This window comes from Erpetoichthys calabaricus, chromosome 3 (assembly GCF_900747795.2).
Source record: "Erpetoichthys calabaricus chromosome 3, fErpCal1.3, whole genome shotgun sequence".
NCBI classification, from domain to species: domain Eukaryota; kingdom Metazoa; phylum Chordata; class Cladistia; order Polypteriformes; family Polypteridae; genus Erpetoichthys; species Erpetoichthys calabaricus.
Window position 1 is genome coordinate 47,706,489 of NC_041396.2, and position 25,623 is coordinate 47,732,111.

The 25,623-nt window shown below is 37.3% G+C and overlaps 1 protein-coding gene across 2 annotated transcripts in view; it reads left to right on the top strand.

Moving 5' to 3' along the window:
• The window catches only part of LOC114647997 (sorting nexin-9-like), a 126,124-nt gene that overhangs the window by 889 nt on the left and 99,612 nt on the right, over window positions 1–25,623 (top strand). The gene's annotated exons all lie outside the window — the stretch shown is intronic.

A 25,623-nucleotide genomic window follows, 5' to 3' on the forward strand; every position in this document is an offset into this window, starting at 1 on the left:
GAGTGTTTGTGGACTGACGTACAACCTTTTGCAAACTTGGCTTGGAAAGTTGTTTCCAAAATTTGCGTGACGGCGTAGAAAAGGTAGATTTTTAAATCGAACAGACGTCATTGTGCTCAGTAATCGCTCTGTACGTTTGAGAAACCTCCATTGATCCAATATTATTACGGAAGTCAATGAGATTTCGCAGTTTACAGTAGTATGAGTCTAAGAATTTTTAATTCCTTGAAAGCATACAATCTTTATTTTAAATGAAGACACACACACACATATATATATAATATATATATATATATATATATATATATATATATATATATATATATATATATATATATTTTTTTTTTTTTTTTCGAAAATTACTTCCTTTAAGGGTTTCATGTATGTCAATCGTTTATGTTTTCATCCATCCATCCATTTTCCAACCCGCTGAATCCGAACACAGGCTCACGGGGGTCTGCTGGAGCCAATCTCAGCCAACACAGGGCACAAGGCAGGAACCAATCCCGGGCAGGGTGCCAACCATATATTTTCAACAATGACATCTGAGACGTTCCTAGTGATATTCACAACCATGTGATAAGGCCAAAATATTTTTCATTTTCCATCAAGATCCAATGATGGCCTACGCGTCTTACCGTAAAAATCTTGAAACTCTCCAAACTGTCCATTTTTACAAAACAGTGTTTTTTAATAATTCGGTGCAATTTGGACAGGATGGTTCCACATTTTCATATGCAGCCTAAGTGGGTGATTTTTTTTTATATGAATATTCCATTTACCATTACAGCTTACTCCCATCAGTTTTATTTAGCTTCCTTTTTATTGTGTTGTCAAAAACTAAATATACAGTAACTGTGAAATTTATAGCCACAAGTAATTTATTAACTGTATGTTAAAGCGAATAGTAAAGTAAATTGTCACAGACAAGGACAGATACACTAGGGCCAGATTATGGAATGACATATGTTAAGGAGAAAAATAAAATTGGGTATAGAAGATAGAAAGAGATTCTACAGTTTGACTTTGAGATGTAAGACCACAGGCACTGTAAAGGTTCCAATTTAACATCCAAGAGGTTGTGAGAGTGTTTAAAAGTTGTTAAATTAATGGCTCTCAGTGAAGGGGTGATTTCTTGGGACATAATGCCTAGAATATTGTGTTGCAAGGAAAAAGATATGCCACCCTCCTTTCCTCATTTCTGTATTTTGAATTTTGTTCTTTCACACTACTTCAGGTATTGTTTTATACATTGCCTAACAACCTTCACTAGTCTATGCTCTAATGTTAAATATACTGAACATGTTGGTATTAACATCTCCATGCTTGCTTTTATTTAGCATTTAATTTGTGTTTGTTCTGATCCATCTAGATTTGTGGTTTAACTTCGTACAATTTTTATTTTATTGTTCATTTTGGTCTGTTTTAAATTCATTAAATCTATAAATAAATAGGCTTTGAGTGTGCTGTTTCTCAGCATGTGGTTCCTGTGTGCTGTAAAAGAATATAATGTTAACACTTAGCTCTGGAAAATATGACAAAGACTTTTTTGGTTCAAAATTCACAGCTCTGTAACTGACAATAGTATTTACAATAATACTGTATTCTTCTAAGCAATCTACAGTAGTTCACTGTGTACTTTGTATAAAATAATGCTTTGTTAAATTAGTGATGTTATTACTGATGCTTCAGTAAAGTACTGAAAACATGTTTTTCTGCACTTATCGTGTAACAGGTATTGATTAAGCTTGAGGTTTACTGGATGCACATGCTCCTTATTTTTTCCCATCATACACTCGCATATCTTTTTTGTTGTCCTCCTTAGAAAAACTGTGCAAACATTACTGCATATACAGTAATTCAGCATTTTACTTCCATAACAATTTTTCTTTGTATTTTTTAACCATTGCTACTGGGTCCAGACACCTTTCATGGGAGAATGTTTACCTACTAAGTTTCTGTAAAGTTTTCTTTTTAAGCCCCACCTGATTTGTTAGTTACAAATAACTATGTCACAGAACTACTCTATATTTAAATAGTTGTGTTCCTGTCTGTGTGTGTGCATGCGCTTGTGCATGTATTTGTGTTTTATGTGACTCTGTTATATACTGTATATATAAAAATCTGTATCGAATGGCATTTTGACACACTGGTTCATGCTGCTGCCTTTCAGCTCCAGAATCTTGAGATTAAATTCTGGTTAATTAATGGAGACTGAGTGTTCATTCAGGTTTGGTCCAGGTACTCTAGTTTCTTCTGATAAGCTAAAGAAGTGCTGGTTAGGATGAATGATCTCTCATGAATGGCCTGGTTTGAATTAATGTGGTTTTATGTGTGTTTGTGCCCTGTTATGGAATGGCAACCTATTCAGTGTTGATTCATATCTTGTATGTTTCATCATTTATTTTTTTGGCTTTAGAGAATGTGTTAATTTGCTTGACTTCTCATTGGCTTTAGAGAAGAAAGAAACATTATGTGGCATAATTACAAAAATGTCACCTATTTCTGGGTATTTCAGTGTATGTCTGTTTTATTGTTTGAGAATATGAACTGGTGGGAATGTGCCCAAATTTATGATACCAAGTTAAGCAAGGCAATGTGAAGATTAAAAAAAGTTTTATGACAGCAGAGTGAGTCAAGTCACCACAAGGCTAAGTTAAGAAATAGAGGAACTGGAACGTCTTTATAGAACATATTCTTATAAAACTATAACATAATCTGGTTTAATTAACCCTTCATAGTTTGTGTGTTTAAAACTACCTTATTTGTTAATAGTACCCTGCTCATTCGAGAACACCTACAGTGTTATTTTTGTATATCACCAGTACAAGCCAATTTTCATCCATGCCTACACTGTAATAAAATAAATAAAAAAGGGGACATTTTATATATGTACAAAAATCTCAAAACAGCTTACAGTACATAACAAAAACTGAATTTCTGCTGCTCTGCACTTGTGCATTGTGATCCTCATGTTGTTTGCCCAGTTTTCTGAAGCCTTCAAAAGTTTAATGAATAAAGGACATTTTATTCATTTTGTGGAACCAGTCTGAGTATTTTAGCCTTTCATATGAGGCGATGGTACATGTTGAGTGAGAGAGAGAAATCACCAAGATATATTTATTTTGCTTGCATAATCAGAAACCATACTTGAAATTTTCTTGATTTTTACAAGTTTTAGGAAAGTACAGTAGGTCCAGTGTTCTCTTCCAATGCAGTTACACTAAAGTAAAGGTTTAGAAGGAAGTTTCATCTGAGAGGGTATAGGTTCACTAGGAGCTGGATACCTGGAAGCAAAGCAAGGTTACTATATAGAATTACTTATAATCTAGTTTGCATCAAAAATAAATGGTTATCTTACATGGTTGGACCTATACCCTCTCAAATGAAACTTCCTTCTAAACCTTTACCTTAGTGTAATTGCACTGGAAGAGAACACTGGACCTACTGTACTTTCCTAAAACTTGTAAAAATTAAGAAAATTTCATGTATGGTTTCGGATTATGCAAGCAAAATAAATATATCTTGGCGAATTCTCCCTCTCACTCTGTTAACACCATTTTTTTCTAACTAAAAAAAATAGTTCTTTCTTATTAAGGCCTACTGCTTACAAACTTATTTAAACCTTATACATTTGCAATAGCTGAAGATTTATTTTGACTTTAGTGATACAGTGTCAATTTAAATCAGTAAATTTATTATGGCCTTTGGGTTAAATTAAACCTCCAGATAAAATATTCGTCATCTGCATATATTAGTGGTCTATATTGAATTTTGTACATGAACAGTTATTTATTATACTCTAGGTAGTTTCTCCAAGTGACAAGAATATGACATGATGAAGTGCTTTGAGCAACTGGTCCTGGAAGACATTAAACAGAGTGCTCCAGATGGTTATGATCACCTCCAGTTTGCATATCATCACAACCAGTCCACAGAAGATTCTATATTTCTTATACTTCTTAACATCCTGGCACATGAAGATAATTAAAACTGTTAGGCCAGAGTCCAGTTTATAGATTACAGCTCGCATTTACCATTGTTATACCAGTAAACTAACCACCAAGCACTTCAGTTTAAGACTCTGTGGCACTATCTACAACTGGATTTTGGACTCCCTAACCAACAGAACAAAGCATGTGTGGTTTGGCAGCATTACAACTTTCACACTGACCTTCACTGCAGACACTCCATCAGGTAGTGTACTGAGCTAAATTCTGTACTTTTGGTCTCTCCTCTGACTGTGTGTCTAGACATGGCTCCAGCTCCATTATTAAATTTGCTAATAACATCCCCATCATATGCTTGATCGCCAACAATGATTAGAAATACAAGATTTATCTGTTGAATTAGTGGTTCCAGGGCAATAGTCTCATTCTCAATGTCAGGAAAGTTAAGGAGCTGGTTATTGACTTAAGAAGGCAGACCATACTGACATCTACAATACGGGGATGCCTTTGAAAGTGTGAGCAGCTATCCATTTCTTGTGACTATGACTGATGAAGTCGCTTGTCAAAAAGGGTCAACAGTGCATCTGCTTTTCTGATGTCTGAGAGAAGGTCACATTTCTCCATCTGTCTCATGCACTTCTACAGGTACACAGTGGAGTCCATCCTCATTGGTTGTATCACATCCTGGTATGACACTAATTCAGTTCTAGATTGTAAAGCCCTGCAGAGGGTGGTGAAGGCATCACAGAACATTTCCAGCCCCCAGCTTACCTTCTATTCAGAACATACACAAGGCTTGAAACCTTAAAAGTTGGGTTGGGGGAAAAAATTGATTCATTTATAAATCACGATTCTGAAGTATGGCGATTATTGGATCACCAGGCTGAATAAAAAATTGCTTTTTAAATGAAAAAAATGCTGACATTTCAATCAACAAAATATTACCATGTGCAACCATGCATAAATTATACTATGTGATTAATTAGTATAGACAATTAAATGTAAGTTGCATGCAACCCTGTATTTGCTGCTGCCATTATAACAGCTTACTGATCTAGTGATTGTAATTAGAATACTTAGTTAATACATTTACTTATACTGCTGCTGCAATAATGTCCATATATGGTTGCCGCACATGGTCACATTTTCCTTACGGAACACGCACTGTGAAAACAGGGCAAAATGATGGTTGTTGTCAGATTTATGCAGTGCCATTGCAATTTAAATCTAAATCCTGGACTCCTTTTGGATTTGGAGAAATGCAGAAATTGAAATGACTACGGCCATATGCAAAAGTTGTCATGGTAAACTCAAGTATTGTGGAATGTGAAGTCAAGGGACCGCCAGAAAGCGCCAGCCTCAACACAAACACTAAGACAGTCCCAGGCTCAAACCAATGGGTGTTTACTTCACACATATCTCCAAAAAAAGTACCAAAGCACAAGTTACCTATCTTCCAGTCGCCTCTCTTCTCTCCACCACACTGCTCTCCTCCAGTTGAATGTTGCTCGTTGTCCTCCTAGCTTCGACTTACCTGGACAAGACAGTGCAGTCCCTTTTTATTGAGGACCAGGAATACTTCCAGTGCCAGGGCCATTGCTAATTGGAAGTACTTCCAGGTCACATGGAAGTCCCACATAACAGGGACTACATCGCCTTGCAGCACCCATGGACCCCATGAGGGCTGACCTGCTGGACTACAATTCCTGGCATTCCATGCTGGTTCCAAATTGGGCACTGATATCAAGGACCACTGCCATCTAACAACTGGAGGGAATAATCACCCCACTTGAGACCATTAACTTCCCTGTCCTCCTTTTTTATACCGGCTAGGAAAGGTGGTACACACATATCTGGGACTTCCTGCCCCAATGCCTGGGATGTCCATCCATCCATTAGGGAAGCCTTGTCCAGGTGCGACACCCTTCCCTCTCTAGGCTGGGATGCCTTTCTGTCCACTCGGGGCCTCCTGTCCAGGTAAGGTCCATCCCGTGTGCCACCTACAGGTATTGCCACTAATATATGCATGCATCTTGCCCTACATCACCTGGAGATGAACTCTGATGGTGCCAAGTCCACAGATGCGCCAGGTAAACAGCAAAGCCTGAACACAACTTTAAATAAATTCCCCAGTAGTTGTGATAAGGCAAAGTGGATAACAAAGTCTATTGCATATTTTGTTTGCAAGGACCTTTGTCCTTAAACTATAGTTGAGAATGCAGGATTCTTCAACATGTTTAATTCTGTCAAGCCAACATAAATTATTCCATCACAATGCTTTTTCTCAGATAAAACAGTTTCCAAAATATATAATCAAGCTAAATCGGAATTAAAACAGTTTTTTTTGTAAAACAGAAAGGGTTGCCCTGACTTGTGATTCATGGAGTTCAAGACCCACACAGTGTTTTGTTGCAGGAACATCACATAATATAACTGAAGGATGGTGCTTATCCTCCAATCTCCTACCATCCTTAGTCATGCATGAAAGTCATACCGAGGCTAACATGGCTGAGTTACTTGGAAATGTCACTGAGGAATGGATACTTAAAGAAAAAGAGCCAATGCTAACGTATGCAACTATACATATTGACACACAGATAGTTGTCTTTCCTCATATTAAAAGCTATGTGCACAAATTAAACTTGGCTGCTCAGTGCACACTCAAACTATTGGATGTTGCGTGGCTACTAGGAAGAATAAGATGCGTCATTGGGCTTTTCCACAAAATTCCCCAAGGCCTTCAAGTTTTGCAGCAAAAGAAATTATTGAATCTTCTACAACACAGGCTGATTAGTGATATGACAACCCAGTGGAAAGATAATCATGATATGGCATTGCCAGTGTGAAATTTCTTAATTCCATACATTTCATTGTTAATTAGAACAAAAAACACTTTAATTTGAAATGTATATTTAATTGTATTATTTACAATAACTTGAAAATGTTAAGTTGGAGAGAAATTCTCTTTCCAAAAAAAAAAAAAAAAAAAAATTAGCAATAAATTGCAGTGTTGAATCACAATACATAAACAATAGCCAATACTTTTAAAATCCAAATACATATTGGCAGGCAAAAATCATAATTTCGAAACAAGAGGTCTCTGCCAAATCCCACCCTTATTAATAAGGCAAACAGCATAATTAAATACCTTGACTATTCTGCCCAGCCACTTTTCTTACTCCTCCCTTATGGCAAACGTTACAGGGCTATTTTCACTAAGAATTTTTTTATTTACATATATAATTTACAATGCAAAATTGACCAACTCGTCTGCTGACTCATGCTCTTACTCACCAACAAAAATACTGTTTCCTATTTGGTTAAAAATCTGAAATTTGGCAGGATGGTACATCCAAGACTCTGGTTATCTGCTGAGAAAGAACATTTTGATATATCAATATTTAGAGGAAACCCCTGATAAAACGGAGTACTCCAAAATCTCAAAAATGCCATGGCAGATTTAATTGAAATTTGATGATGCTATACAAAAAAGAAAATGAACCAAAGCATGTTTTTTTTCTTGATATTTATTTGCAATATAGCTTTAGCGAGTGGGTTATTCTTTGGTAGCGTGTACGTTTTTGCTTCAGCTGTGATCGTACAGAGGAAATGGCATGTAGTTCATGCAAATGAATGCTGCAAGGAGGACAATGACACTGTACAAGCTGGTACTTTAATCATGAAGAGAAATGGGGCTGGCAGTCCCAGCAAGCAACTTGTGGGAGCCAGGAACAATCCCTGGACAGGGCACCAGTTCATCGCTACTGTTGCGCTGTGCCCACACATGTTTAATACATGCTTTAATGCATTTCTTCATGGAAATGATATCAAGTATACATCTCATTATTCTAAAATTTTCAGAGAGGTGTATTATCATGAATGTAATGTATTCTGTGTGGCGATCACTGCCTGTACGCTCCTGTCAATGTAAGAGAAAGCCCATTAAAGAAGTACATAGTGATTAACGACTGGGTTGGGGAACACATAGAATACAAAACATTTAACGTGCTACTTTAGTTACGATAGGATCTGAGGAACTCTAGTTAAGTAAACATTGATTTTAAGAGGATGTTTACGACGTTCTTAATGACAAAATAAACTATGAGATTAAAGTGGAAATTTTGAGATTAAAGTCGACATTTCCACTTTTAATCTTGACATAGGCATAGACCTTTTTTTGTTAACTGTGTTGCTATTTTTTTTCTTCTCTGTGGCCCTAATATGCGTGCTTTTACCGGAAATCGAAAATCATCAAACCAGGCAATGCTTTCCCAATCTTCTATTGTCCAATTTTGGTAAGACCATACAAACTGTCGCCTCAGTTGCCTGTCTTAGCTGATAGGTGTGGCACCTGATGTGGTCTCCTGCTGCTGTAGCCCATCTGCTTTAAGGTTCAACGTGTTAAGAAATCCTCTTCTCCATACCTCAGTTGCAACAAGTGGTTATTTGAGTTACAGTTACCTTTCTATGAGTTCAAACTATTCTGGCTATTCTCCTCTAACCTCTAGCATCTACAAGGCATTTTCGTCCAGAGAACTGCCGCTCACTGAATATTTAACGTTTTCATACCATTCTCTGTAAACCCTAGAGATGGTTGTGTTTGAAAATCCCAGTAGATCAGCAGTTTCTGAAATACTCAAACCAGCCCATCTGGCACCAACAATCATGCTATATTCAAAGTCACTTAAATCACCTTTCTTCCCCATTCTGATGCTCGGTTTGAACTTCAGCAGGTTGACTTGACAATGTCTGCATGCCTAAATGCATTAAGTTGCTGTCATGTGATTGGCTGATTAGATATTTGAGTTAACGAGCAGTTGAACAGGTGTACCGAATAAAGTGGTCAGAGGGAGTACATTTACTTTATTTATAAAGGTCAGGTGTACCGAATAAAGTGGTCAGAGGGAGTACATTTACTTTATTTATAAAGGTGTGTGTTTTTTCTTCAGTTTATCAGCTAGACATTCGTAATTCTTGAGTTGTAATTATAAATATGGTTTACAAGTTTAATTATGTACTTGTTTATTACCAAAACTTATGCTGTATGACACACAGCATCATATAATAAACACAGTATAAATCTTTAAAAAGCTTTAAATTTATCAAATGTTCATAAGTTGTTTATCAAGAAGAAACAAGACTAATATGCTTAACAAGTTTATAAGTAAAAGATACATTTTGCTTTTAAGCTAACAAGCCAATTGTTTACTAAGCAGCAATTTCAAATTTGTCTTTATCTTTTCTTTTTCCAATTAAAAATGTAAGCTGCTGAACTTAAAACAAGCTCACTGTCCAAACTGTGTCCATTTTAATTAAAGAACAAAATAAAAAGGGCTTAATTCAAGTAGCTTTTCTTTCTGTTTCCCAAATTGCACAGCATGAATTCTCTGATTCCTTTTTCTCAGTTGATTACTCCACTTTCTTTAACGTGAAGGCTAAGCTGTCTGATAAAACAAACCTCTGCTGCTGGTCTTTGTTTACACTGCAGGAAGTTTGCCACACAAAAACAATATTAAAAGACACACACTGGCTCAACTAACTTAATACACTGCTTAAAGGAGCATGGCAAATAAATTACAGTAAAGCTTGGGGCAATCGCTGCAATGATCGGCTTTTGTGATCGGCCAATTAAATAATCACTGATCAAGTCTTTTTTAGTAAAAATCAGGCGATTTAGATTGCCAGCCAATCGATCGGAGCAACCCTAATAGAGGGGTAATTCAATTTTTGGTTCATTTAATCATGATTGTCTATTTAATTTTTTGGTTACTTTACTCATTTACTCCCAGAGAGATGACATAAACCACTTCAGGACTGTATCCTGGATGTCAGCCATAGTCTCAGCAAAATAGAATAGTTAACTGTATCAAAAGCCAAGCTCAGGTCAAGAAGAAGTAAAACACCTAATTTTCTAGTCTGTAATAAGGAAGTAAATCAATGATCACCTTTACAATAGAAGAATCTATGCTGTAATGTGCCCTAAAAGTCAAATGAAATTTATCCTACAACATGTTATTATCGTCTGTAACAGATAGAGGCACTGTCGACCCCTTGAACCCTCAGATCAGACGTCAGACACCAGATAAAAGTCCAATATGACTTTATTTTATAATAATAATGTGCACCAAGCACTCTACACTCCACTATACTCATATAATACACAATCTCTACACAATAATCCCTATAATAACCAATACAATAATCAATCCTCCACTCCCAGACGCGTTGCCACCCTTCCACCCAGCTCAGCTCAACGTCTGGGATTTCCCACAGTCCTTTTATAGTCCTTGACCCGGAAGTGTTTCACCTCTCTCTGTCCATGTGACCGTGAACACTTCCGGGTCAGATAAAAGCTCCTTTTCTTCAACCCGGAAGTGTGTCATTTGCTCTGTCGCCATGACTAAGATGCACTTCCGGGTTATAGGTGAAACAAAAGTCTCTGGGCCTTCCTGCAGCGTCCCCTGGAGGTTCCCATGGTATCCAGCAGGGCTGTGATGAAAACCTCCACTGTCCATGATTCCCTGATGGGACTCGGGGCACCTCTATGTTGCAGGCAGGGCTCCACCTGGCGGCTTAGGGGTATTGGCCGGGATGAACGGCCGGCCATATTCCACACAATGTAAATACTGTAGTTGCTGATACACCACTGTGTCACTAGAGCAAAAACTATCCAAAGAAGATGTACATTTCAATTCCTCAAAGACTGGATAAATGGAAAAGTCAAGACAAGACAAATCTCAGTAACTTTATCTACAGAGATGTCAAATATTTTTCACAACAAAAAATTAACATTAGTAGACTCAGATGCTAATTTGTTAACCAAAGCTGTTAGACTATGTGAGGTTTTAGCAATAATGGCAGCATAATACTGTGATCTGGCAAAGTTGGTAGATTTTTGAAATTCGGCTATTTAAATATCTCATGACATCTGAAGTCTATTCTTCTTCCACAACCGTTTTCTTTTCCTACAGCATCTTCTCAGAGACTAAACCTCATAATTTAAACACATGCATGCTTTAAAGCTTGCCATATGACCCTAACTGTAACATAGGTATCTAAAATTTTAGTGCAGGTTCAATTAAATTTTAGATACAAGCTGTTCATTTTCCAATGAGTAGGATGATAGAGCCTGGATGGACAATAAAGGGGCATCACTGAAACTATTATCAGAAGAATTGATAGTATCTGATTTAATATAGTCTGATATTCATAGGTTACAGACTGAGCTTTTAAAGATCCATCCATCCATCCATTTTCCAACCCGCTGAATCCGATTCTCTTGGCAATTCAAGAAAGAATAAAATCAATGAATGACCTGAAAGTGGAAGAGCATTGGTAATAATATCACTGATTAAGAGGCCCTTTGAGAAAAGCAAATGATATCTATCTGCCTGCCTGCATTCCTTCTTTCCTATATAGAATTAATGATGATAGCAATATCTTCATCAAGGCTTATGTGACACTGTGGTCTCAGCTTGTGCATTCATCCAGAGCTCCAGATTGTAGAAGAAGCAGTGAGACTCTGTCTGTATGCGCTGTTTTTAACTAATTTTATGTTTTTTGTGGAATATGGTACTGTACTGAAGGTAAACTAAAGTGCATTTATTGTATTGATAGAATTCATTGTTACTTGGATACATACTGAAAATGTGAATAGAATAATAAAGTCAGTTTAACATAAAATCCTTAACCAAGTTTTACTTACTTTATAATGTACATTTTCTGTCAAAGCTTGAGTATCAAAAAATAATTATGAACAACATAAATATAGAATGGAGAAGTGGTTTTTAAGTGAGATGCAAAATGTTTTGAGCATGTGGGAGTATAAAATTAAATGATTCTCAGGTCATCCCAGGCTCAAAGTGTAATTTGCAATGAGATAGTTTGCAGAAGTCAGACTGCAATGTCAGCAGCAGAATTCCACTATATATACTTGGCAGATTGATTAATTCTGGTAACTAATTAATGCAAATCTTTTCTTTGCTCGTTTAATGAATATCTGGTATGTGCTGCAAGAAAGCATTGCAGATATCATTAGTCAGGATTTCTACTATCTATTTATAAACTTCACAGATATACACAATCAGTATTGAGCTTTGTTAATCACCTAAACACACGTCCAAACTTTCCTTGCTTGAGAATCTAGTTATTATTATATTCTATGAATTACTTTTTAAGTACTTTTTTTTCTTTTTAGAAGAATTGAGAGTAACATTGCTGTTACACAAATACAGGAACTATGGTTCAGTTGCTAGCCTAGTCACTTTCTGTATGGAGTTCTCATAATCTGTTTAGGTTGGGTGAGTTTTTTGTTGATACTTTGATAACTCCACTACAACAATGTCATGTTATCTTACTTACCACCTGCTGATTAGTCTATGCAAGTGTATGTGTGTGCTGTGTTATGAACTTGCACCCAGACCATTGTTGGTTATAGTCTTGTGCCTGATTTAGCTGAGATAAACCCTGCTTTCTGAAAAAGAGCAGCAGTAAATGGTTCTGAAAATAGATGGATTATTTTAGGAAGTTCTTCATAATGTCAGCATGGTGGCACAGTGGATGGTGTTATTGACTCACAGCTCAAAAGACATGTGTTCTAACTGTGTACTCAAAGGAATTTTTTATCTTGTCTCTGTATTTTCATGGTTTTTTTTACTGCGTACCCTTGTTTTGCGTGACATTCTAGAGTTGTGGTTATTACATCTTTTGCTGATTCTAAATAGACACAATGTAGGTGATTGTGTTTAAATATATTGTGCAGTGTGGATTGGCATGACATACAGGGGTAGTTTCTGTATGGAATGAGCTTTTAGTTTCTTATAACTCTGAAACAGACTACAGTATGTAGTAGAGGTGGGCGGTATGACCAAACTTCTATATCACCTTATTTTTCTAAATTCTGCCGGTTTCACGGTATTAGACGGTATTTTTTTCCCCATGCATGAGTAGATGTTAACCACATTTTCCACTGCAATTACTGCAGGAGACTGGCTAAGAATAACCCTTTAGACTGTTATGAGAATTGTACATCGTACAAAAAGACATTTTAATGTGCACACAAGTATTAATCCAGGTTTGCATGGCCCCATAAAGTGATAGTTTTCAAGGGGGTGGCACTAAAAAGAAGGAATCACATTGCATGACAGATGCAGTCAAAATATAGAACCTTTTAATTGAACAAATTTTGTAAAAGCTTAAACTATGATTTTGACAACATATTTTCAACCATCCAAAGAGGCATTTAGACTTAGTAAAATATCCAGAGGTGTTTGTCAAAAGTTGGATTGCACTGAACACGTCTTAGAAAAGGAATAAATAGTAAATATTTTTTGTAAACCAACTACACTTTCTGTTAATGTTAACAATCTCTGTCCACTGACACGTTAAAGTGACTTTTTAAACAATTTTACCATCATTAAACTGCATAATATTTAAACTAATAAATAATAACAATAAAATACATAATAGTATTACTGATAGTTGCACCATTACTTCAAGGCTTCAAGCCCAGGTGCATTACACAGTATTCACCAAATTAAAATAAAATAAAACAAGTGCAACTTGGTGATGACATCTTACCAACTGTACCATCATTTAGGCAAACTGCATTAATATGGACCTTGCTTCAAGCTAAGCTATATACATAAATAATAGAACTGCAACTTGCATTTATAATGCTGTTTGTGGTATAGCCCTATGGAAGCGCATTAGGGCCACTGTGAAGAAAAAAAAATATGGACACGGAAGAAAAAAAACAAACTATATGTCGAGAATAAATTCGACATGTTGACTTTATTCTCGACATTTCCACTTTAATGTTGACGCTTATGTCAAGATTAAAGTCGACATTTCCACTTTATTCTCATAGTTTATTTTATAATTAAAGTAGAATGTTGTAAACTAAACTTCATCCTAAAATCAATGTTTAATTTACTAGATTTTCTCAAACCCCGTCATAAGTTAATGCAGCACATCAAATACTTTGTGTTAAGTGTTCCCCAACCCAGTCGTTAATCACTACGCTTCTTAAACTGACTTCCTCCACACTAAGAGCAGGCGCCTGCAGCAATCACCGCACAGAATCTTCACTTCATGATATTCCTGCTCTCTACCAAAACCCCAGTTCCTATCTTTCTTTTTTCTTTCTCCACATTACCAATCACCATACGATAAACGTCTTTGTGAAATTAAAACTAGTTATTAACTTAGCCGACGGAGTGTTCAGAACTTTAAAAATATCTTCGTTATACATGTTTAATTATGCCATCCATTCAGAGTTGCGGCCATCTCTGAACGAGTCGCCAGCACATCGCAGGATGAATATGAGCAAAACATACACTAGCAAGTACAAAAACAAGTACAACTTGGCTTGCAGTATTATCCAGTAGTATAGAAACAGTATTTACACATCTGACCTTTTAAAACTGAAGTATCTCCAGGCGACGGACGTGACTCCTTTTTTTCGGCAAAAGTTCTTCTGTTCAACTTTACTTTTAGTTCAGTTTTGGAATGCTCTCTGTCCATTTTCACCGTGCGGCATACCTATGCTACCGCCCACTATTTGGTGGTGTAGCAGTGAAAAAGAGCCCTAGTGCAACAAATCTGTGTTTAGCGGTGTAGCAGTGAAAAAGGTCCCCACTTGGAACAGTTTCCCGCTGCGCCACGTTCTGAACGTCGTTTAGGCAATTTAAACCGTTGTTGCGGTATAAGAAAAATCCATATCATAAAAAAAATAAAAAACGTTTTTTTAACCGGTATACCGCCCAGCACTAGTATGTAGGTTCAGAACCATAACAAATCTTTGGGGCTATTTAGTCTTGTTGGTCAATGACAAAAAATCCCAATGAAATACATTAAGATTCTATATTTTAACCTAGTAAAATGTGATGAAGAGAATGGCCAATACAGTGCACTTTACAGATTTTTGAGATCACTGCTGTGCAAAGGAAAAATGGTTAAATCAGGTGAGGCCATTGAGAAGATAAGCAGTTGGTATCCCATTACAGTCTTTCCCCACTTTTTTGAATCTAATCCAATCCAATCTATTCTAATCCATCTAATCCATTTCTGCTCATCAAAATAATACTTTAATGATACTTTACTTTCATTAAATACTGTTTAATAAAGCTGTTTACCAAACACTTGTATTACTTAAAATTTCATATCTAAACAGCCTTTGATCTTTCAATGGCTTTTCCAACTATGTCATGATCTTTTTTTGCATAATATGTTCAAGATAATGTTAGAAGAGGTGTGAGCAAGACATGTACAACGTTAATTGCACCATAGCACATGAACACTGCATCAGCCATGAGAATGACTGAAACTGTGATTGTGTTATCAACATCCAGTTGTACCCAGAACTGCAGTGCCCCATTTTGCATATTGCAGGAGGGTGCACTTGAAATGACTGCAAAGATAATTGGATGTTAGTGCTTGCAGCAATATTTGAACATCATCACAGATCTGGTCTTTGTAACTGTACAAATGAATGCTGACTTCCAGTTTATAGTGGAGTTACCAGAAGGGGTGAGCAGAAGGAATGTTACTTGTCTTCGATGGAGGTCATCCTCCACTCTAAGAGTGGAAGAGGAAAAGAGTTTGGTAGCTGCGTCTCATCCTCATATATCTGCCAGTTTACTTCAGGAGACAAGCCTTCCAGAGACTCCCGTAGCATGCAAGCATGACACTGTCTAATGCAGAAGCAGATTATGTTATAATGTGGCATTTCTTGGTACACCAGTAAAGCCCTGATTCTCTAAAGAATCGCAAATCCAAGAATGGCAGTCACATTCTGTTCCCTCCGATCTTTGGAGGGATGAAAAATCATGGAGGGTGGGAGCGTCCTGGGAAAGTTTTCATTTAATTAAATAAATATATTTGCACTAAAGCTGTTTCTTTTTGGAACCGTGACTCCTTTGGTTCAGGTGTTTCAGAAGCGCATTGTAGGCACCTTCATTCATTGTTTTCACCCATCCTGGCGTGCACGCTTTACCTCAAGTTTAGTTTACAGGTTGTGTTGTGTTGTTTGGGTGCCACCTACTGACTCTGTGAAGCCGCTGGGTTTGACTCTGGGGCACTGAGGCGCTGTGCGCGTGTGCTTTCGGCACGGCTTGCTGGGGCGCTGAGACGCTTTGCGTGTGCGCTTTCGGCACGGCTTGCTTCTGGCATATATACAACCTTCGTTTAGTAATGTAGATATGGTAGGTACACTGATTCACTCTGAGATCAAATTGCTATTATGTACAAAGATTCTGAGTGATCACATCTATTGTTTTGTGAAGAAATACTTTTTTGATTATGGTGACATATGCTTTCACCCACATGGCTCTAGTGGTTAATGCATTTTTTTACAGTATAACAATAGTGTAAAAGACGTACTAAGGCTTCATCTATTACCATTTTCCACCACTGTTGTGGAGCCACTAAATGATTTTTTTTAATAGAAGAAAGGTGCCACATTGTAGCCCTCCAGTACAGTCCTAGATATGTATACTGTAGAAGCGATGCCAAGGTTCATTAACACTGTTCTGGTAGATTGTGCTAGCTAAATGTCGTATAAATTATAATTATAAATAATTCATGTTGCTTCTTCTTTTAATTTTATCAGTCATGCAAATCTTGATTAAACTTATGTAAAATCTTATTGATTGGGCATTTAAAAATAAGGGCACAGGGGAGCTTATAATGAAGAAATAAGCAGAACTCTTGACTTTGCATTGGAAACGGTCATTGTTGTAATTATTGCAAATAAATAGCTCATAGAATAGGCAGAAAATTGGGAGTGTGTTTCATATATGTGAAGGACCATGTGTGTTGAACAAATGCGTTGAGATTATTACTTAATCTACAGTTAAGGAGTCTAATGTGGGTAGATTTAGTGATAGTGTAAAACAGCTGTCAGGAAGTGACATTTAACATGACAGGTATAGTGTTTTGTGATGGAACTGGTAGGTGTTTGTTACAAAGATTACTATACCTATGTGTTTTCTACCAAGAATAAAAGAAAGAATAAATTTTGAAGTAGAAACATCTAAATTTTGTGCAAGACATAAAATATGTTAACTTTAATAAATGCACTCATAGTACTATAACACAAGCTATAAATTAATAACAAAGCCACATTTAACATCCTCAATAACATTTTATAGTGAATTAACACTAAGAAGGGACCGTAGTCCAATCTAGGTGCAATAAATCCCTCAAACTGGGCTAGTTTATTATTAATGCCCAAAACCAAACAGGGGCATTCCTAGTGCTATACGTGTGTCATGCTTGAGATAGTGTATGAAATAGTTTCAACACCATCCAACCTCTGCTCCTTAGGGACAAGCTGACAGAGATGGGAGTAGATTCATACCTGGTGGCATGAATCGTGGACTATCTTACAGACAGACCTCAGTATATGCGTCTCGGGAACTGTAGGTCTGGCATAGTGGTCAGCAGCACAGGAGCGCCGCAGGGGACTGTACTTTCTCCAGTCCTGTTTAGCCTATATACATCAGACTTCCAATACAGCTCGGAGTCCTTCCACGTGCAAAAGTTTGCTGACGACACTGCTATCGTGGGCTGCATCAGGAGTGGGCAGGAGGAGGAGTATAGGAACCTAATCAAGGACTTTGTTACATGGTGCAACTCAAACCACCTACAACTGAACACCAGCAAAACCAAGGAGCTGGTGGTGGATTTTAGGAGGACCAGGCCCCTCATGGACCCTGTGATCATCAGAGGTGACTGTGTGCAGACCTATAAATACCTGGGAGTGCAGCTGGATGATAAATTGGACTGGACTGCCAATACTGATGCTCTGTGCAAGAGAGGACAGAGTTGACTATACTTCCTTTGAAGGCTGGTATCCTTCAACATCTGCAATAAGATGCTGCAGATGTTCTATCAGACGGTTGTGGCGAGCGCTCTTTTCTACACGGTGGTGTGCTGGGGAGGCAGCATAAAGAAGAGGGACGCCTCACGCCTGGACAAACTGGATAGGAAGGCAGGCTCTATTGTAGGCACGGAGCTGGACAGTTTGACATCTGTGGCAGAGTGACGGGTGCTGAGCAGGCTCCTGTCAATCATGGAGAATCCACTACATCCACTAAACAGTATCATCTCCAGACAGAGGATCACCTTCAGTGACAGACTGCTGTCACTGTCCTGCTCCACTAACAGACTGAGGAGATCGTCCCCCCCAAACACACACACACACTATGCGACTCTTCAATTCCACCCTGGGCGGGGGTAAACGTTAACATTATACAAAGTTATTGTCTTTATCTATCTATCTATCTATCTATCTAGTTGATTTAAATATTATACAAAATAGTTTGGGCCTTGCAATGGACAGAACTCTTTTATGGCCTTGTTGCCTAGCACTACAAGGATAGGCTATGGTTTCCCCACAACCATTAATTGGATAAACCAGGTCTGAGAATGCTATGGAAAATTATGATATCAATAACAAAAACTGATATGAAGCTATAGCTGTACAGTCAAGCTTTATGTTTAGAATCATTACAAGGCAGTTTATATAATCTTATATACTGCATTATCTATGCAGTTAAACACTAGGAAGAGGTGAGTTGGTGATTCATGGGGCAGAAAAGCTTACCGACATCTTCTGTGCTATCACTTTTCAGCAAGAAGCTTTTACCATCGTTTGCCAGTCCTTTTCTAGACCTAAGCCCCCCCAACTTCACCTCTCTTTACATGCTTTCAAAGAAACAAACATTTTGCTGTTATTCAATGGGAGTTAGGAACTATGAGGGTCTGAACTTACAAAACAAATCACTAAAATAACATACTACAGTGTTTCTTTGCAATTAGCTGAAACATATTTACCCCCCCCCTTAAAACCTGCATTTTTTAACAAATGTGAACAGTTTTGGAGTGATTGTCTCATAAAAGGGACTAAGTAACAAGTCAGTTTTTTAAAAACAAGTAGTACCCATGAATATGCATTTCAGTTTAAAAAATGACTTGTTACTCCATTGTTTTTAATAATGAAAGTATTAAAAATGTGTTCTGCAAGATTATTTTTGACCTTAAAAAGAAACCTAGACTTATGTGAACGGTGCCATTAAAAAATTACTCATTTGTTTTCCAATGAGTGGTAGTCATATAGTTTGAATAGGAAAATGATACAACTCAAAGAAAACACTAAATTATTATTTTTATACTGACCAAGATGTAGAAAAGTGCCTCTATTTCAATGGGAAATTTTTTAGCAATAAAAAATATTTCTTGGCTCTGGAAAATAAATTTAATTCTTATCTCAAGTCTCATCAAATCAAAAATTGTGATTCAAAACCTCTTTTGAAAGTTTAAGATTAACTTGAATTAAAATGGAATAACCCTTATGTTAATAGTGTATTCTACAGAATGCAGTTGACTTTAGACCGTAAAGTTGCCAGTTGAGTTTCCCCTTCTACCTACTTTTACAAAAGATGCCTTTTTTGCAAAACGATTTTATTACTTTATAAAGATTTAGAATACTTTTGCAAGTATATTGATTAGTTGCTGCAAAGAGTATTTAACTTACACATACTTTTGTCATTTTGGGCCAGGTAGAAAGATATTCAGAACAAGAATAGCAGGAATTCTGGAGTCAAAGCCCAATGTAAGAAACATATATTTAGTTTGTGTTATTGTTACTGGTAATATTGTTAAACAGGGAGATGTACTGCGCACAGTGGCTTAGGCTTGATGGGCCTGTTCACAGTTGATGTGGATTTTGCCAAGTAATAAAAATTGCATTGTAATACAATTAAATTTTCTTCATGTTGTTGGAATAAGTTTCTATTATATTCTTTGAAGTTTATTATGAGCGTTTTTACACATATATAGACAACTGGGATGTAATCCAGATTGCTCACTTACCAAGCCTCAACTTTTTTGCTAAACATCTAAACTTCAGCAGTTGATGTACATGTCGTATAGGTCCTCAGTTAGCTTCTTCATTGAATATACAGCAAATACTTGCGTCATCTGCAACAGAAAAAAGATGATTCCAGGATGCCGACCATAATTTGCTTTTCCAGTCATCTTCCTTTCAATGTCTATGTTCTTTTACCCATTTTAATTTTTTCTTTATATTTGCCAGTTTCAGATACTGCTTTTTTAACTCTGCCACAAAGGCCAGCATCCCAGAATTGTCTTCTCTCTGTTGCAGATGATACTGGTATTTGGTGTTATTAAATGAAGAAGCAAACTAAGGAACTGAAAGTTTTTTTTTCTCAAACTACAGACTCTCTTCACTACTCATGAATTTTAACCCCCAAAATATATATATTGGATTCGGTCCTGTGAGAATGCACACCTTTACTTTGAGTATTTTTTGTTTTGTTTGTTATTCCTTCTCTTCTCACTTTTTTCTTCTTTTGACCAGACCTAGACCTAATTTTAAAAATTAATTTGTTTTACTTCTGTCCTTCTTCCCTTGGCAACTGTCAGTATAGTGAGTATTTTTCCTACTCAAAAATGTTTCCCTCGGAGTGTACATCCATGAAAACCCTGTGTTATTGGTAGTAGTATTGTATAAGAGATTGTAAAAGAAAAAAGTACTGAGATTAACATTTATGTCTGAAATCTCAAGTCATTGTGCATAATAGTTAGGAAAGACGACCTGTGAGTACTTGTTGAATTAGGTGACACAGAAAATATGTTAACCTTAGAACAACATGTGAGAGCAGTATCCTTTGTGTCTGAACTTTTTTACCATGCAGTTAACTTCTTAGTTATTCATTTCATGCTACTCTTAGAGCCATTATTATTCCATTTTAATTAAGTTTTATACATAAATATTGGATAACATAGAAAAATGAAACAGCTCAATTGTAAAATTGAAGTTACAGAATATGAATACCCATAATACAGATTTCCTTCATTTCTCATCATGCTGTATGTAATGCTGTAAACACCACCTATTTATGGAAGTTGTGTGGCCTTCACTGTACTCTGTATCACCAAGAGTCTCAACTGACCTTGAAACTTTGATCAAGTCATCTGCCTTCTGTCTTTAAGATATTACAGTATCTATATATATATATATATATATATATATATATAAATATATATATATAGATATAATTCACTAAGCAGCCGACCAGGGCACGCAAGACAACCATGGGATACGCACGACATAGCCACGCCCGCCAACTCACAGAGCCCCGCCCACCAACTCTAAGACCATGGGACAAGAATGCCTGCTGACCTGTCCGCCCCCCTGACTGTTACCATCATTCATCGCAATGTACTGGAGTGTAAAACTATCGCAGCTGCTAAGCTTTCAGCCACGTAAGATTGAGCAATAACAGGTCTGTGATGCCTTTAGATGTCCGGGGCTGCACGCACGCTACACTGAATGGATCAACATGTGTCTACCCGGCACCGAGACGTGTGGGTAAGCCGTTGAACCCCATTCGTGATGGGGACCGGGGCTTGCAATTGTTCCCCACGAACGAGGAATTCCCAGTAAGTGCGGGTCATAAGCTTGCACTGATTAACTCCCTGCCCTTTGTACACACCGCCCGTCACTACTACCAATTGGATAGTTTAGTGAGGTCCTCGGATCAGCCCTGCTGTGGTCGCTCGCGGCCTCTGGCAGAGCGCCGAGAAGACGATCGAACTTGACAATCTAGAGGAAGTAAAAGTCATAATTCCATAGGTGAACTTGCGGAAGGATCATTACCGGTTGTGCCGACCCGTCATTGGACGGTTAGGACCCAAAACCTCTCGGGCCTGCTTCCCCGCCCTTTCTCTGGAGAGGCGGAAAGGGCGTCCACTCTGGGCGTCCTTCCCCTTTCCCCCCATTCCGCCCTCCGCGCCCGACCGCTGTCCAGCCCCGTTCCTCACTCTGGGAGGTGAGGGCACGGTGGCGGTCCTCCAGTTTTCAGTCACGGACAATTGTATGTTGCTCTCTCCAGAGTTCCATCTTTTCATTCACTTACAGTCGTATCCTCAAACCCACCCCATTTGGACAACTGTGTCTTTCAGGAAGTGTTCACCCATCAATACATAATTATGCGGTGTTTAGTTCCAAACTAATTTTCTTAGTGCACTTTTTTCACATTCACTAGTTTGCACTAGAGTTAATATATAATAGTAGCAGTTAGTGCTGGGCGGTATACCGGTTCATACCGAAAACCGTTTTTTATTTTTTTTATGATATGGATTTTTCTTATACCGCAACACCGGTTTAAATTACCTAAACGACGTTTGGAACGTGGCGCAGCTGGAAACTGTTCAAGTGGGGAAATTTTTCACTGCTACACCGCTAAACACAGATTTGTTGCACTAGGGCTCTTTTTCACTGCTACACCACCAAATAGTGGGCGGTAGCATAGGAATGCTGTGCGGTGAAAATGGACAGAGAGCCTGGAGATACTTTAGTTTTAAAAGGTCAGATGTGTAAGTACTGTTTCTATACTACTGGATAATACTGCAAGCCAACTTGTACTTGTTTTATTTGTTTTCAATACAGTGTAATGTACCTGGGTACTGTGTAAGTGTGTGACGACATGTCGACTTTATTCTCGCCGTTTATGTCAAGATTAAAGTCGACATGTTGACTTTATTCTCGTAATTTGTCATTAAAGTAGAACATCGTAAACTAAACATCGTAAAATGAATATTTAATTTACTAGATTTTCTCAAACCCTGTCATAAGTTATATAGCACATTAAATGCTTTGTGTTAAGTGATTCTTAAACTGACTTCTTCTTGCACTAAGAGGAGGCGCCGGCAGCAATCGCCGCACAGAATACATTCACTTCATGATCTTCTTCTCTCTGAACATTTAGAATGCTAAGATAAATACTTAATATAATTTTCATGGTGAAATGCATTAAAGCATGCATTAATCATATGGGGGCACGGCGGCGTGCCTGCCTTGCATTTGCATGTTTTTCTGGTGGGTTTACTCGGCGCTTCAGTTTCCTTTCAAAGTCATGTAGGATGTGGGGTTTTGTTGTGCTATATTGACCCTGCTAGTGTATGTTTTGCTTGTATTCATTCTTCGATGTGCTGGCGACTCATTCAGAGATGGACACAACTCTGAATGGATGGCATAATTAAACATGTATAACGAAGATATTTTTAAAGTTCTGAACACTCCATGGGCTAAGTTTATAACTAGTTTTAATTTCACAAAGACGTTTATCGTGTGGTGATTGGTTATGTGGTGAAAGAAAAAGGAAGGATAGGAACTGGGGTTTTGGTAGCCTACGTCAGATAGAGAAAGCATGCATGCAATAAAGATAGCCCGCTCAGAAGAACATGCATTGAATTCTGTGTTCGTGTCTCCGACCAGCAGATCACAAACCCAACATTTACACAATATTTAAGTTAATCCTGTGCGATAGCTATTCGTACATCCAGTTTTTTGGAGCCTCGTCACACCTGCCATAAAGTTCTCTACACTGAACATACACCTGGGGACCCCTTACTGCGAGGGAGCAGCACTACCGCCTCACTACTGTGCATGTGTAATACCTGCTTTAATGCATTTCATCATGAAAATGATATCAAGTATTTATCGTAGCATTCTAAATTTTCAGAAAGCAGGAATATCATGAAGTGAATGGATTCTGTATGGTGATCGCTGTCTTCTCTTAGTGCGGAGGAAGTCAGTTTAAGAAGCATAGTAATTAACCACTGGGTCGGGGAACGTAACACAAAGCATTTAATGTGCTGCATTAATTTATGACGGGGTAAATTAAGTAATTGATTAAACATTGATTTTAGGAACAAGTTTAGTTTACGACATTCTACTTTAATTATGAAGTAAACTATGAGAATAAAGTGGAAATGTCGACTTTAATCTCGACATAAACGGCGAGAATAAAGTGGAAATGTTGACTTTGTTCTCGACATATAGTTTGTTTTTTTCTTCCCAGTATAGCTTAGCTTGAAGCAAGGTCCATATTAATGCAGTTTGCCTAAATGATGGTTCAGTTGGTAAAGATGTCATCACCAAGTTGCACTTGTTTTATTTTATTTTAATTTGGGGAATACTGTGTAATGCACCTGGGCTTGAAGTCTTGAAGTAATAGTGCAAGTATCAGTAATAATACTATTATTTATTTTATTGTTATTATTTATTAGTTTAAATATTATGCAGTTTAATGATGATAAAGTTGTTTAAAAAGTCACTTTAATGTGTCAGTGGACAGAGATTGTTAACATTAACAGAAAGTGTAGTTGGTTTACCAAAAATATTTACTATTTATTCCTTTTCTAAGACATATTTGGTGCAATACAATTTTTGACAAGCACTTCTGGATATTTTACTAAGTCTAAATGCCTCTTTGTATGGTTGAAAATATGTTGTCAAAATTATAGTTTGTTTTTGCAAAATTTGTTCAATAAAAAGGTTCTATATTTTGACTGCATCTGTCATGCAATGTGTTACCTTCTCCATTACTGCCACCCCCTTGAAAACTATCACTTTATGGGGCAATGCAAAACTGTATTAATAATTGTGTGCACATTAAAATGTTTTTTTTGTACAGTGTACAATACTCTTGACAGTGGAATAGGTTATTCTTAGCCAGTAATTGCAATGGAAAATGTGGTTAACATCCACTCATGCATGGGGAAAAAAATACCGTCGAATACCGTGAAACTGGGATAATTTAGAAAAATACTGTGATATAGAATTTTGGTCATACCGCCCACCCCTAGTAGCAGTAGTAGTATTGTCAGATGTGCACAGAATGCAGTGAAATTCTTACATGTATTCTTGCGTGAATAACTGACATGCAAAACATCACCATGATAAACAAGAAGGCAATAATATTAATAACTTTATTAATATACATGCATACTGTGAGCCGGAAAGCAAGAGAAAAATCATGCAGTGGAAACACCCATCTTCTCCAGTCAAGAAGAAATTCAAATGATAGCCCTCCATCAAGAAAATCATTATTGTCTTCTTTTGGAACAAGTAGGTCCTATTCAGGGTGTATTTTCAGGAACGTGGACAATAAGTGACCACTGCAACATACTGTGCTATGCTTAGAGAAAAAAATGAAACCTGCAGTTTGAAGCAAAAGATGAGGAATGCTGCTGCTCTGTGACAACACACGTCTGCAGCAAAAACATTGGTGGAGGCAATGCTACAGCTGCGGTTTGAACATCTTTCACATCCCCCTTACAACCAAGAGACTATCACATCTTCAGTCCAATTAAAAAGGCTCTACCTGGTTGCAGACTCACCTCTCATGATGAGATTAAAGAAGTGGTGCAGACCTGGATTAGGGAGCAGCCAAAACCACCATCTCAAGGAATTAAGAAGTTAGTGAACTAGTGCATTGACCTGCAGGGAGACTATGTGGAGAAATGATATAACTTTTATGTTCATTTGTTCACAGTTACCGGTATTAAATCGTATGTTGTCTTTACTTTTTGATTCTCCCTCATATAATACGGCCAAGATTTTTCAGGCACTGTAATAAAGGTTATCTGTTTCCTTACATGTCCTGGAATAGTTTGTTAGACATTTGCATTAATTGTATAGTACAGTATTTGCTGTTTAAACTATTTGCACTGGCAACACCAGCTTTCTTCTTGTTCCAAGATGCAAGATGCCTTTATTATCACTGTACAATACAATTAAATATTGTCTGGGGAAGCCTATTGATGCCTTAGATAACAGTATATAAGAGTACTTAATAAA